The sequence below is a fragment of the Petaurus breviceps genome, unplaced genomic scaffold, assembly GCF_028583685.1.
Source record: "Petaurus breviceps papuanus isolate PSGF00001 unplaced genomic scaffold, PetGlider_PUasm1.0 689, whole genome shotgun sequence".
Lineage (NCBI taxonomy): Eukaryota > Metazoa > Chordata > Mammalia > Diprotodontia > Petauridae > Petaurus > Petaurus breviceps.
Window position 1 is genome coordinate 2,454,904 of NW_027186458.1, and position 14,535 is coordinate 2,469,438.

General features: G+C 38.2%; 1 long non-coding RNA gene across 1 annotated transcript in view; it reads right to left on the reverse strand.

The window, feature by feature from the left end:
- Positions 1 to 6,873: 6,873 nt before the first annotated feature.
- LOC138174501 (uncharacterized) overlaps positions 6,874 to 14,535 on the reverse strand; it is a 189,719-nt gene continuing 182,057 nt past the window's right edge. The window contains exon 5 of the long non-coding RNA XR_011171752.1: positions 6,874 to 7,235. This is a non-coding gene — a long non-coding RNA (uncharacterized lncRNA). The remainder of the gene's footprint in view (positions 7,236 to 14,535) is intronic.

A 14,535-nucleotide genomic window follows, 5' to 3' on the forward strand; every position in this document is an offset into this window, starting at 1 on the left:
GGCATGAAGACCCACATCAGCCATCCAGGGATATGAAAACCATATACCCACAAATAGCCCACAAAGAATATGGCTGATTAGCATCAGCAACGTCTTTTTTTCATTTCCAGAGGGTCTTCTTTTCTTCCTTTCTTCATTTTGCTTCAAACAGCAGTATGAACTCACCTTGGAACCCACCTGTTCCTACCGTAATTACTTCATGTGAATCCTCCAGAGGGCCTGGGTTCAGGTTGTAAGAGCATAAGGCTAGCAAGAATGGCAGTGTAAGAGTTAAGAACAACAGTAGCACCCCCCTCCTCCTCCTTCTTCTACTGCTGCTGCTATTACTACCTATTGAATGGGAATAAACCTGTGGTTCTAGCAGCAGCAGGAAGCCTCAGTAGACTCTGAGAAATAGAAGTCTATATGGGGCTATTGTGATGTCACTGACTTGATCTGGAGAAAGGCTTCAATAAGCCTAATGAAGGTTATCCCTTTTATGCAGACAACCCCTGGGTATACAGTCTAGAGCATCCCATGAGTCTCCAGGCTTATTGCTGTAGATAAGGGGGTCACATTGACTGGCAGGGCTCTGACTTTGGTCACTACCTGTATAAGCAGGGTGGGCAATTCTCCTGGTTGGGTTCAAACAGAGGTCACAGTTAAAGCCCTGCTTTATTTTCCATATAAAATTGTCCACATGTTTCCCATCTCCTGTTTCTGTTTTTGTTTAGTCAGTTTTTTTGGTCGTGTCCAATTCTTTGTGACCACATCTGGGGTTTTCTTGGCAGAAATAGTGTAGTGGTTTACCATTTCCTTCTCCAGTTCATCTTACTGTGAGGAAACTGAGGCAAAAATGATTAAGTGACTTGCCCAGGCTCACATAGCTAGTAAAAGTCTGAGACCATATTTGAACTCAGAACACATCTTGACTCCAGACCTAGGGCTCTATCCGCTGTTCCACCTTGTCTCCTACCCCTCTCTGAATGGACCAGGTCATTAATAGCTAGAATGGAGTTCTTTCTCTAAATCCAGAATCTTTCCCACATAAAATAATAATCAGAAAAGACCCCATCTATATACTTCTAAATTATCCCCATCATAAAATGCTGTTTTTAACATGTCTTTCTCCTTTCTATGCATCTGTTTCTATATCTCCACACATGAAAACCAAATGCATACTCTAAGTTATACAATTAGGAGACAGTTTACTCTGCTGCTAATGTTGGAATGTTATTTATTTTTAAAAATTGTTTGCCTAGTTCTTAGACTCAGCCTGCAAGGAGATAATAGCAGTAAGGGTAGCCCTCTTTCCTCTCCCCCACCTCAAAACAAGAAGCCGTTTAGTCTACTTCCATTTCTGGAAAATGTATATACTCAAAGATCAAGAGTCACATCTTTTGAACTCTGGAGATCTGAGATGTTGTCATGGTCTCCTAATATAATTTCGAACATCTGGGTGGGCTGCCACTTGTGGAGACATTAAGGGACACTGCTGATAGATAGAGTGCAGTAATATGGCAAAAGACAGCCAGTGTACAGCTGTTTGTAGTCTCCTTTTCTCTGAAGATTTCTCCTGTTTTATTCATTCTCCACAGAGGAAAAAAAAGGAAACTGAGAGCCTGACACCTGGTCCTGAGGCTGCCACTGAAGAAAAGCTTCACATGGCAATATACAGAGGAAGAATATGGGCATCTTACATAATAAGAATTGTTCCTGTAGAATTCTTGTTCTAAAGTTAATGAAATGTCCTTTACATTGGACTTTCTATCAGACACAACACAAAAACTAGCCTGTGATCAAAATCGCCTTCCAAGAAGCAAACAAACAAACAAAACAAAACCAACAGGAACAGATAAATATAGAAATGCCATTTAAAATAACTTCAAAGAGTATAAAATACTTGGGAAGTTCTACCTTCCAAGACACACACAGGAATACAATCACAAAAATGCATCTCACACAAATACATATAAATTATAAAAATTGGAGAAATATGAATTGCTCATGGGTAGACTGAGCCAATATAATAAAAACAACACTACCTAAATGAAATGACTTATTCAGTGCAATGTCACTCAAACTACTAAAGAATGATTTGAACTAGAAAAAAATATAATAAAATTCATCTGGCAGAACAAAAGGTCAGGAATATCAAGGGAATTGATTTTAAAAAGAGAGGAAAAGTGAGGGGGCTAGCAGTATCAGATCTCAAACAATATGGTAATCATTGAAACAATTTGGTCCTGGATAAGAAATAAAGTGGTTGATAGATGGAATAGATTGGGCACACAATATTTAGAAGTATATGAGTGCAGTAACCTAGTATTTGATAAATCCAGAAATCTCAGATATTGGGGCAAGATCTCACTATTTGACAACAAAACTGTTTAGAAAACTGGAAAGTAGTCTGGCAGAAATGAGGTATAGACTAATATTTCACACTGTGTACTGAGATAACCTCAAAATGGGTACGTGATTGGTACATGAAAGATATTATCAGAAGCAAATAAAGGAAGCACAGAAAAAATATTACCTGTAAGATCTATAGCTAGGGGAAAGACTTATGACCAAATAAGAGATAGAAAGGATCATGGGAGGCAAAATGGATCATTTTGATTACCTAACATAAAAAGGGGGATTACAGTCAGAATTAGAAGGAAAGCAGGAAACTGGGGGAAATTTTACAGCAAGTTTCTCTGACAAAGTTCTCATTTCTCAAATATATAGGGAACCAAGACAAATTTATCAAAAAAAAGTTTCAGAGATTAACATTTAGATTTAACATATAACAGTAATTGATCATTATAGAATGCTTTGATTTTTTTCAAAGTGCTTTAATCCATTATACCATTAAGTGCTCACATTTCCATTAATTAGTGGTTTCGGATAGTATTGCATTAACCCCATTTTTATATATAAGGAAACTGAGGCTCAGAGAGATCACTAAGCCAGTAAGTGCCTGAAGTATTAGTAAAACTTAGGTCTTACTAACTCCAAGCTAACCTCATTCTGACTCTATCATGCTGCCCTCTCAGGAAACCCTCTATAAAAAACAATCCCTAACAATGAGTTATGCACAAAGGAAGAGGTTGCTTCAGGATATGGTGAGTTCCCTGTCACCGAAGGTCTCCTAACAACGGAGAATTAGCAGGGCTGTTGAGGGGGTGTTTTTCCCCATATAGATTGTACTCAGAGTTGCCTTCAAACACTGATGGTCTGTGAGTTTGGTATTAATACTTCTAAAATCACCAGACCTTATAAAGAAGCCCTGCTGAGTTCTGTTTTCATGCACATAGGCATCTGGAGCTGTAGAACTTACAGATTCTTAGCCATGGAGATCTAAAATAAGATGTGTGTTGATGAAAGGCCAGAGGGTGGCTTTCCCACTTCCTTGGGAGGCTATATTGCCTCTCCACCAAGGCCCTGGATTTGTGTTAATTATACTTGCTTTTACTGAATTGGCCAAATGCAAACTCAAGCTGTTTTCTCTGCTCACATGTAAATGGTGTTGTGGGATTTCCTGGGCTCAGGTGTTCTGGGGCTTCTTTTATGGTATTCAGTAAATTGACTAATTAACTTTGGGATAAGAAAGTATGCAGAATACACATTTCTGGAGGGAGAAATTGTGTGTGGTGTTGCCCAAATATGAAGACTGCCCAGAACATGTGTCCCACTCCAAAATTGCTTTGGGGAATTAGGGATTTAGAACACTCACTTCCTTTCCCCCTCCAGAAGGAGCTTGGCAATCTTCCCATACACTGAAAAAAATGAGTGGGAGTCAGGATAAAAGTGAGTGAAATCAATAGGTGAAGGACAGAGGTTGTTGACAAGCTGGCTTTCCTGTCACTCACATACAATGCTCAAAGGCAGCTCTGAGCTCACCAGAATCCAATTAAAGAAGCCAAACTTGGTCTCTATGACACCAAAACTGCAGCCCATGTCAGGACCCAAATGGGCAATTCAAGTAATTGACTAAGGTGACTAATGGTTCAACTGAACCAGCACTTCAATTTATACGTTAATTAGGTTGGCTGGTGAAGATGAAGGCAAACCTTTAGTTATGGATGTGATTCAAAGACAAAGAAGCCCAGAGAGGTCACATTACTACATAACATTTTTTTTTTTTTATTAAAAAGACTGCAAAGTACTCAAGAATAGACCTCCATTGCAGCTGCTCTCTTGCTTGAATTTCTCAGTAGTCTATATTTCTTTTTATTACAATTTCCCATTCCTATATCATTTTAAGGTTCACAAACCTCATTTCTCAGACTCCAATCAGGTAATTGATATGAGTTTCTCACCAATTATCTACATGGGGAAATGGAGGGTGCCAATGGAGAGAGGTAGAGAAAGAGACAGACAGAGACAGAGATATGGAGAGACAAAGACAGAGAGACACAGACACAGAGACAGAGAGTGATGACATTCATTTCTGATACATTTATTATCTTCCTGATATGTATACAGGCATCCAATGCCATACCTGATACGGAGCTGGCCTCAGAGTGAGGAAGACCTGGTTTGAAGTCATGCCTCTGATATATACTGGCTAAGTCATTTAATCTTTCAGTGGTTTGTGTTATTGTTGTTCAATCATTTTTTGGTCACATCCAACTCTTCATGATTCCACTTGAGGTTTTCTTGGCAAAGATAGTGGAGTGGTTCGCCATTTCCTCCTCCAGCTCATTTTGCAAATGAGGGACTGAGGCAAAGAAGGTTAAATGACTTGGATAGGGCCATATAACTAGCTAGTGTCTGAGGCCAGATTTGAACTCAAGATATGTCTTCCTGACTCCAAGCCCAGAACTTTATCCCCTGTACCACTTAGCTGCCCTAGCATCTCTGGGTGGACAGCTAACACTATGAGTTGTTTGTTTGTTTGTTTTAAGGCTGCTTATGTGCATTGGTGGAAAGAATTTTTGCACAAGGAATTTCCTTCACCAATGAAATCATAGGTCCAGTTCAACCTACCAAGCCCTGTAGTAAATTGATGGGCATTATTAGCTAAAGATTTTTCTTGCTTAATTTTCTTTTGTTTTATAAAATAGCATGCATTATGAATGTGTGGGTTATTCTTGCACAGGAGCCATATCTGTGTGGTCCCATTTTTATTATCTGTGCTGCTGAAGTAAGCACCCTTTTTAAGTTTTCATTGACAAGATTCAGTTCAGTTAAGAAGCCATTGGGGATCTTTCTGGTCTTGACTTTCAGGTTGTCCAATGATTCTTCAATTATGCTATTTCTCAGGTCAGATATTTTGATCTGAGTTGTTAAATTTTCTTCTGTTTTCTCAGTCCTTTTAATTGATTTGAATATTTCTCATTATCTTATGGAATCATTAACTTATTTCCAGTCATGTCTAATTTTTAAGGAGTTTGTTTCTTGGATAAGATTTTATATCTCTGGTGCTAATCTTTCCAATTCTGTCTTCCATAGCTTTTGTTTATTACCCAATTCTTTCCTCTAACACACTGACTTATTTTCCAGGGGAAATCTTTTAAGTAAAGCCTAGGTATGGTGGAGCGTCTAATCTAGGAGCTGAAACCAGAGAATCAACTGGATGCTGCATCCAGTCTGGGAAGGCAAGTAGAAAAAGGTCCAGGACTGAGACACAAACTCAGCAAGCCTTTAGCCTGGAACTTGGTGAGACTAATGCTATGTAGCAACTTACCTGAACTATGTGCCTAATACTTTTCCCAAAGATATGAGGAGTATGGGAGGAGGGGTATATGCTCCTGAGACTTTGGAGGAAATCTTTGTATGTTTTGTCTTGCTATATGTCTGAAGTAAATATCCCTTTGTAAAATATAATTCAATAGGAAATGTTTAAATGGAAATGGATTGCTAGTCAGAAGCCCCTAAAATTGGGGAGAACAGAATTGGTGGAGTTTTAAGCAAGTGGGAAAGAAGATCCCCCACAAATACTAGAAAGGTAAAATATAACAGTCCTGGCTATGATAAAGTGGGATCTGAACAAATCCAGCTTAAATGTGGGACAATTGTCAACAATTGAACCCTTCACATCTGTGGGCAGCCCCAAAGAAATTCGCAACCTGGTCATTTATATTTGGATGCAGTAGTTTACAAGATCCTAGAAAAATTGGTAAAATAAGGATAATCCACTAATAATGTGACAACTATATATATATATATATATATATATATATATATATATATATATATATATATAGAGAGAGAGAGAGAGAGAGAGAGAGAGAGAGAGAGAGAGAGAGAGAAAGACTGCAATTACAATTGTAAGGTTGATTTTTTTTCCCAGTGTCCCTCACAAGTTAATTCCACTATGGTAATTTGGTAAATTTTACATTTGTAAAAAGGAAAAAAATGTGAAAAAAAAGAAAACCCATCCTAGAGTGTTTATAGAATGATACTTCCTATATTGCTGAATCTTGCATAAGCATTTTTATTGAGTCTAATGTGAGAAATATAGAATTTATATCACTAGAATGCTACTGCCTGATTGAAAATGTTATTTTTCTTTTTTATTTAAACAGACCTACACTGTTTACATTATTTTGAGACCAATACACCTTATAACTTCATAAGGAAATGTCTGTGTGCTGAGGAACCCCAAATATTCTCTTTGCTATTTCTCTAACTGAGCGTATTTTTCCTGTTGGATGAGTTTGTAATTATATAAGGTTTATTCTTGAAATGGCCAGGGTCCTTTGTAGGAAACTGGTGCCCCTTGGAATAGGGACCCAGACAAAATTTGCCTGCACTTCTTAGGGGCTCAGCTATTATACCTGGAATCCTGGAGAATTTTGGTATGCTCTGTGTAGGAATTGACTATTAAATGATGTAGACTACAGTTGAATGATTCGATGATGGGATAATGCAAAAATTTTCACTCAGGACACTTTTCTCATCTGAGAGTGATGGGTAATGCCTAGTTGAGCCTAAGTCCTAAATCCATATGGAAAAGCCTCCATGTGGTGTGGAAAGGTCTGAAAGAACCATATTTCTTTCTGAGTCAGGAAACCAACTTTCTTTGCTTATGCCTTTTTATTTTGGCTTGTCTTTTTGCTTGAGGGTTGAGGAGTGTCATTTGAACACCATATCAGACACCCGTTGAGTACTAAAAGCAACTACCTTCAGCAAATTTGGTGACATGTTCCTTGCTTGTTGAATCTGTGAAACTTTGCATTTATGGATAACGCTGATTTCCTCTTCAGATGTGGGACCATATATGATCATGCCACATTGACTGTTTTGAGAATCTTTCCTCTTTGGTTCTGTGAAAGCAAGTGAAGAAATAATATTTATGACTCTTGTAATGTTAATTCGATTTAAGATTCTCCCACCCATTAATAGACCTCAGGTGGAGCCCATTAAGGGAAGCTTGTTCAGGGGAGGCTTGCTTGTAGGAAGGCTTTCACACCTTTTACTAATTTCTAATTAGGCACTGAGTCACAAGGGTTGTGATGACTTCTGGCTCTGTGAAGTGTATATATATATACTCTGAGTTGGTATTTTGCTTTGGGGGTTCACTTATGAGAAGGATCTTGTGATTCTGAGTGACCATATGTTCCAAGCTTCACGATGGCTAAGATGTGAAGGCTCTCTCAATTCAGGAATGTATGTAAAGTGTATAGCAATATTGCTTTGATTCAGGCAGCTAGAGCCTTGTCTGTTGGTCTTTATTTCTCTGCTTGTATTTTCTCTGAAGTTCAGGGTTCTGACTTTCCCCTGAATTAGTGAATGTAATTTTAAAAACTGTTAACCCCTTAAACATCTGTCTTTCCTAGTAAAGCATATCTGAGAACCTATGTTAGCAGCCTTCCTGGGAATGCCAGTGTGGTTGCCGCTACACTCCCTAAATTTAGAGCACAGACAACTGTTCTAGATTAGGGATGTGGACATTGTGTTCACAATGTACCCTTCCCTCATTTCTGTGGACAGTAAATTTTTAAGTGGGGCATATAGTAATGAGAGCTTGGCATATGCTTAGAAACTTGGCACGTACTTACAAGACCTAAGAGGCCATTACCCAGATAGGCGATGCTAAGGGATCAGCAATTCTGGGAGACTGGAGGACTGAAGAAAGAGTAGATACTTTGTGCTGGCCCACCATCTGGTTGGGAGGAGTGGTTTTATTCCCCATTGGCTTCACAGGCAGCACTGTCTGTGATTTTAAAACTGCCTGACAGCAAAGTTGGGACTTTTCCTTCATTCATGTCTGGGGATGAAAGATTCTTTTATTCCCAGCAGGTGACACAATGTGAAAAGGGAGGGAAGGCCTAAGGGCTGCCTTCCACCGCCCCCCCCCCCGGCCATGTTGCCCTGAGAAACAGGCCTTTTCCTTCATCCATTTTCAATTCTAGGTGTAGAAAATGGAGTCGCCAACATGAAAAAAACACTCATTGGAATGTGGGGCTGTTACAGCTAGCTCAAGAACAAAGACCTGGGAAGCAAGGACCCAGGGATGTGGCCACTAAGCCAGCAAAGTAGGCTTTGGACTGTGGGACTCTAAATTTCTGACCTGGCTGTATTCCTTTGAACTTCTTGGAATATCTCCATTATGTCCCCATGATGAATTCCTTATTCCATCTCCTTTTTAGCTTTTTTTTTTCTGTGTGTATTTCCTTCCCCCAATAGATTATAAGAGCTTTGAGGGCAAGAATTATTTTTCTTTTTTTTTGTACTCATGTCCCAAATTCTTAGCATAGTGTGTGGCACATAGTAGGTATCTAATAAATGTTTTAAGTGACTGACTAATGCTGTTTAGGAGCCCTGCTAAGTATAATGAGCCTAATTTCATCCATCTCCACAGAGGCTGAGGTGATGTGTGTTAGGAAGTAGAGCACAGGGTAGAAAAGGGGGTGGGGTGAGAATCAGGATTTTGTCTCATAGTAGCTGGAGAAGATATTTTATATCAATGCTCTATCTTTGAAGTAAACATCTCTTTGAAAAAACTAACATATGTTAAATGAGACTGGTGTGCTAATCACAGGGTCACTAATATTGAGGGAAACATAATCAGAGGCCTGAGTCATCAAACTCGTCAGGATACTGGAGAAACCTTTTGGGTTTCTCGTCACGAGATTGGGGGGACAGATAAAACCAATGTACAATGTAATGATCCATATACATACATGTAGATGTACACATGCATGCAAATGTATATATGCATGATGTGCATATGCACATACATGAATATATGTATAGGTTCCTATATTGTATAAAATGCATACATATAGACATGTGTGAATATGCATATTGTGTGTTACATTGTGGACACACTGCTTGTATACATGTGTGCATATTTGTATATAGCTTATATTACATTATGTGTTATTTACATATGTCAAAATCAATACAATATATGTATTTATTCACATAAATACATATATACATATACTTAAGTGTGTGTATATAAATTAATGACATATGTGAATAGGTATATTCATTTGTTTAGATAAATGATATAGATAGCACAGATATCCCTTCCACATCACCACTTCCCCCATCATGGTTTTGTTATATTGTAAATTGGCATAAGAAATTAAATGGGAACTTGGGGAAAATTTTGTGGAAGCCCCAAATGACCTATGAAAGCCTACAGACAACACAGAAAAAGCTTAGAAGTTCAGAAATGCATAAAATATTTGTATAGTATCACATAATATCAACCCAAATTTTACAATAAGGTGCTGTAAACACCCCACAAAAGAAAAAGAAAAAAAATTCAAACTACTTCCTTGATAAGAAAGGAGGGCCAAAAATATTTTACACAGATTTTCCAGATTGGGGGCAGTCACAACCCTGAACCTTGCCATGTGGAAGAAATAACTGTAGATACAGAGATAGATAAGATTGATATAGATTGGAAGATGTAGATGTGAAAATTAACATAGATATGAATCAAGATGAAGATGAAAAGAAAAAGATGCTGGATTTATATCTATTTATGTTAATATATAATGTAACCATATGCCTAAAATATTATATATACATGTGTCAAAATAAGAACTTCTCTAAGCTGAGCAAAATCATTCTCAAACTTTCAAAAAGCAAACAAGAGAAGTTATGAAACTAGATAATATTTTACAAAAATAGATCTCTAGGTATTATTAATGAAAAAAAAGAATTTACATATTCTTATCTGTTCTTTACACATTTATAAAAACTAAATATTTCCTAGGCACAAAATCTCCACAAACAATGCTTTAAAATGAGATAAGTTTATAGACACATCATGCTTCAAATTGCAATCAATAAAAATCTTTGAAGTAAAAATTCAAACTAAAATGGAGACTAAATAATTTAATCATAAAGAATTGGTGGGTCAAAGAACAAATCATCATAATTGTATATATCTCCATTAAAGAAAATGACAACAATGAAAAAAACACACCAAACTTTTAAATGGATCCAAAGTTGCATTATTGCGGAAGTATTTATCTGTCTAAAAATCTTAATCAACAAAAGAAGGAAAAAATCAATACATCAGTCATTCAAGAATAAAGTTAGAAAAACAACAAAGAAAAAAATTCCAAAGAAGCTCCAAAATAGAAACTCTTAAAATCAAAGAAGAGATAAACAAATTGAAAGAAGAGGCAGTATCAAGCAAAGTTAGAGTGGAGTTTGGATAAATGTCACCCAGAAATACTAGGATAAGTCTAAATAGTTTACTGAGACTCATAGTCAAGCATAGTTTGGGAGGGTGTAGAGAGATGGAGAGAAATAAAATTAGACTTAGAGTCACATATTGTGTCCTTTGCCCCTGCTAGGGCATGATGTAAAGTAGTAGCATGAACTATATATAAATATACATGTCTGTATATATGTTTATATGTAGGTGTATATACACACATATAAACATACATACATATAAATATATATAGTCAAATTGACTGAAGGTCCAGAGCCACAAGGATTTCTAGTTTTCATACAAAGTCCCTTCTATGGCAGTGATTGCATTGGAGGAGAGATGTAACAAAGGGATTTCTCTAAATATTAACTAATATAGCCTATTCAGGATGAAAAAAGTAGAATTATAACTGTGCCATTTAAGCAAACCTGAGGAAGAGTTTCAGCTAATTCTTAACTGCATCAGCACTGTGGCACTGGAGCCACGGCTGGGAATGTGGAACTATTGAGTGGTATGGCTATTCTGGAAGTTGCATGACATAGTAGCTAGAGTGCTGGCCGTGGAGTCAGGAAGACTTGAATTTGAATCCTGCCATTTGTCAGTGCCAATGGCTTTGATGCCAAGAACTTTCATTTCAAAGTCTTTAGCTAGGAGTCCTAGGAATGGGGGAGTAGGGGCAGGGGGAGGCTACAATGCTAACAGAGGCAGTCTCTAGAACCATACCTTAAAGACTGACCTTGCCACCTTGGGCAATGGCAGTTGGCCCAGAATAGAGGATAAGCTGGTGACCTGGGATGGAGGCTAGAGACTGGGGAGGAGAGGGTAAATGCTACTGCTCTCCTGGTTGGTTGCTTCCACCAGGGTCTGAGAAGAAGAGATAGCTTATGCTGTTTCCTACTTCTCTCTTGGGATACCTCTCTGTTTCAGCTGGCCTGTCTTACTTACTTGGTTAGGGGCTGATGATGGTTGTACTGATGAGTCCTTTTCTTTATTGTTGGCAATTGAGCTAAATTAGACATCATGAGTGCATTGATGTATCAATAAATAATTTTCATTTGTTCATTTAATCCAGGCGTAGCAGTAAAAATTGGCATCTATTTCATCCATTTTCGTGGAGTCTCTCAATGTCTTTTCTACATTATTTATACCATAAAAACCTTAATTGTCCCCTGATGAATAATCTAAGAGTAAAATACATAGCATAATTGAACTGGGCTGTAACCTGAGATGCTTGTATTTTACCTATGTGGTAACCAAAATCTTTCCTATTACTTAAATTTGTGCAGTTAGCTCCTTTCCCTTGATTCTATCTCATTCCTTCTGATTCTGGGTTGTTTTTTTTTATCAAACTCTTCAAAGGTTAAATTCTCATTATCTTATCACTCTTGGTTTCATAAGTTTCTAAAGGATGGAAATCGGGGCAGGAGACAGGCAGAATTAAATGAGTCCAATATAAAAGCCTTCGAGTAATTGTGGAATGTGCTTGCTGGCATTTCTGGTATCTTGTCAGCCATCACAGTATGGCTCCCAGATAGACTCATCTGCTTGATGCTTAACCTCCCCAAGGGCAGTTTTCATTCTTCAATCACTCCCTATGGTTGACAGCCATGTCCCTCCTAAGCTCACCCTCGATCAGGAAAGCTGCTGCTTCATCAGTGTTTGCCTAGCTAGCTCAGAGAGGTAATAATGGCACAGGCCACTCTATGTGTCATAATGACTGTGGCCCTTCAGCTCCTTAGAATGCCCTTTGCCCCCAGAAGTTCTGACCTAGGCAAGGAAAGGTAATAATGTCAAAGACCACAGCCTCATCCATCCTCTAACATCTAGAGGGCAACCTCTTTATATTCCAGTATGCCTACTCACTCCCAAGACTGAGGTAGGCTTTTCGTGGGATTTGTTTTCCAGAAAGATTTTATGCAGAGCATTTTGCTCATTTTTTTCTTTGAGGTGGTAGAAAAAATATTTTATACATAAAACATTTCTTTCATCACATACATGGCAACCCTCTACACAAAACCTTCAAGTTGTTCAATGAAAGCAAAAACAAAAGAGCCCCTCTCTCAACCATGAAATTCAGTTAAATAAGTATTTACCAAGTCCCTACTATGTGAAGCACAGGGTGCTGTGATAGACCCAGAGAACCCAAAGACAAAAAGAAAACAATAGCACTGGCCTTCAAGGAGTTTACATTCTAATGGAGTAACTGACATTGACATATATACGCATGTGTGTAAAGAAATACAAAGTGTTTTGCAAAGGGAACTATCAACAACTGAAAGATCAGACATAAAATAATAAGCTTCCATCCTTTATAGTCCTTTTAAATCATTCAGTTGGTTCTCTGATGTACTTTTGTTATAATACTAATTCAAACAAATAGGATTATGTTATGCAGAAGGGGAGAAGGAAAGAAAGGAGGAAGGAAGGAAGGGAGAGGGAAAGAGTGAGAGAGAGAGAGAGAGAGAGAGAGAGAGAGAGAGAGAGAGAGAGAGAGAGAGAGAGAGAGAGAGAGATTTTGAGGACCAGTTTTCTTTAACTTTCTAAGTTAGGAAAGAAAAGAAGTTGGCCCTAAGATTTGGAGGATCATATATATAGGGTGGGAAGGGACTTCAAAGCTCATCTACTCTCACTCCTTCATTGTACAGGGCAAGAAACTGAATCCCTATGAAGTGAAATGACTTGTCCAAATTCACACTGGTAGTCAGCTCTGGTGAAGCCAAATGCAGCATTTTTTACCTTGTACCACTCTGTACCCCTAAAGAATAAAAGAAAAGAATTAATGATCAATAGTTGAGATGATTAATATCTTTGGGGAATGCCCTTATTCATTCATTCTTCCCATTTGCTGTGGCTGCCAAGAAAAGGAACAGGTTAAAGAATTTGACAGTTGGTAAATGAGAGTGACATGAAGCTTGGGCCAGCTTCATGTCATGTCATGACCAGCAGAGTGACCTCTTCTTCACCCTCACCAAGATCATATCTTCAGTCACAGGTCCTAGAATTTCATAAAATGATAATTACAATGTGATGTTTGCAACTCTAGTGGCATATAAATAGATTCAGGGAAGAATAGTTCAAAAGCTTCTGCCTAGTGTGTAAGGCAATGGATCTCAGGCTTCCATCCTATTAGCTTAAAAGTTTTTCTTATTTGATTTAACCATTCCCCACCAAAGCTAATGAAGAAATTCCCATGAATCAACTCTTTGGGTGCTGTAAGGAGAGGAAGTAAACAGTCCATGTCAGGTACTCAGCCATAACTTCACCACCACCACCACCACCACCACCACCACCCCCCACCAGAGGAAGCTCAACCCAGAAAGGTATATTAGTGTCTCAGATACCTCTTTGTATTGAATCTATGCAAAATCTAAGTTATTTGGAGGAAGCAAATTAGACATATTGACAGACTCATTAACATAAATCCCTGGGGTACCATTTAGTGGATAACCAAATTAGACTTTCAGAATCCATTATTTCCCTTGGGAGTCACTGTGTGGTGGAGCTGATTAGTCTTCTTAAAAATAAAGTTATGATAAGCTTCACCAGGTGAATCTGTTCCTGCCATTTTGATTCTTATGAAGTCCATAGTAGAAGGAAGGGGTGGCATTGAAGTTCTGATTAAACTTGGGCTTATTCTAGATGAGTCATATTTTATTATATCAGTGTAGAATAGATTAATAATTGACAAGTGGGGCACCAGAAATTCCACTTTCCTAAAAGTAAGTCAAGCTGGATCTCCACTAGATTGAAAGGAAGGGGAGAAGGAAAGAAAGGAGGAAGGAAAGAAGGGAGAGGGAAAGAATGAGACAGAGAGAGAGAGAGAAAGAGAGAGAGAGAGAGAGAGAGAGAGAGAGAGAGAGAGAGAGAGAGAGAGAGAGAGAGAGAGAGAGAGAGAGAGAGAGAGAGAGAGAGAGAGACAGAGAGAGAGACAGAGAGAGAGA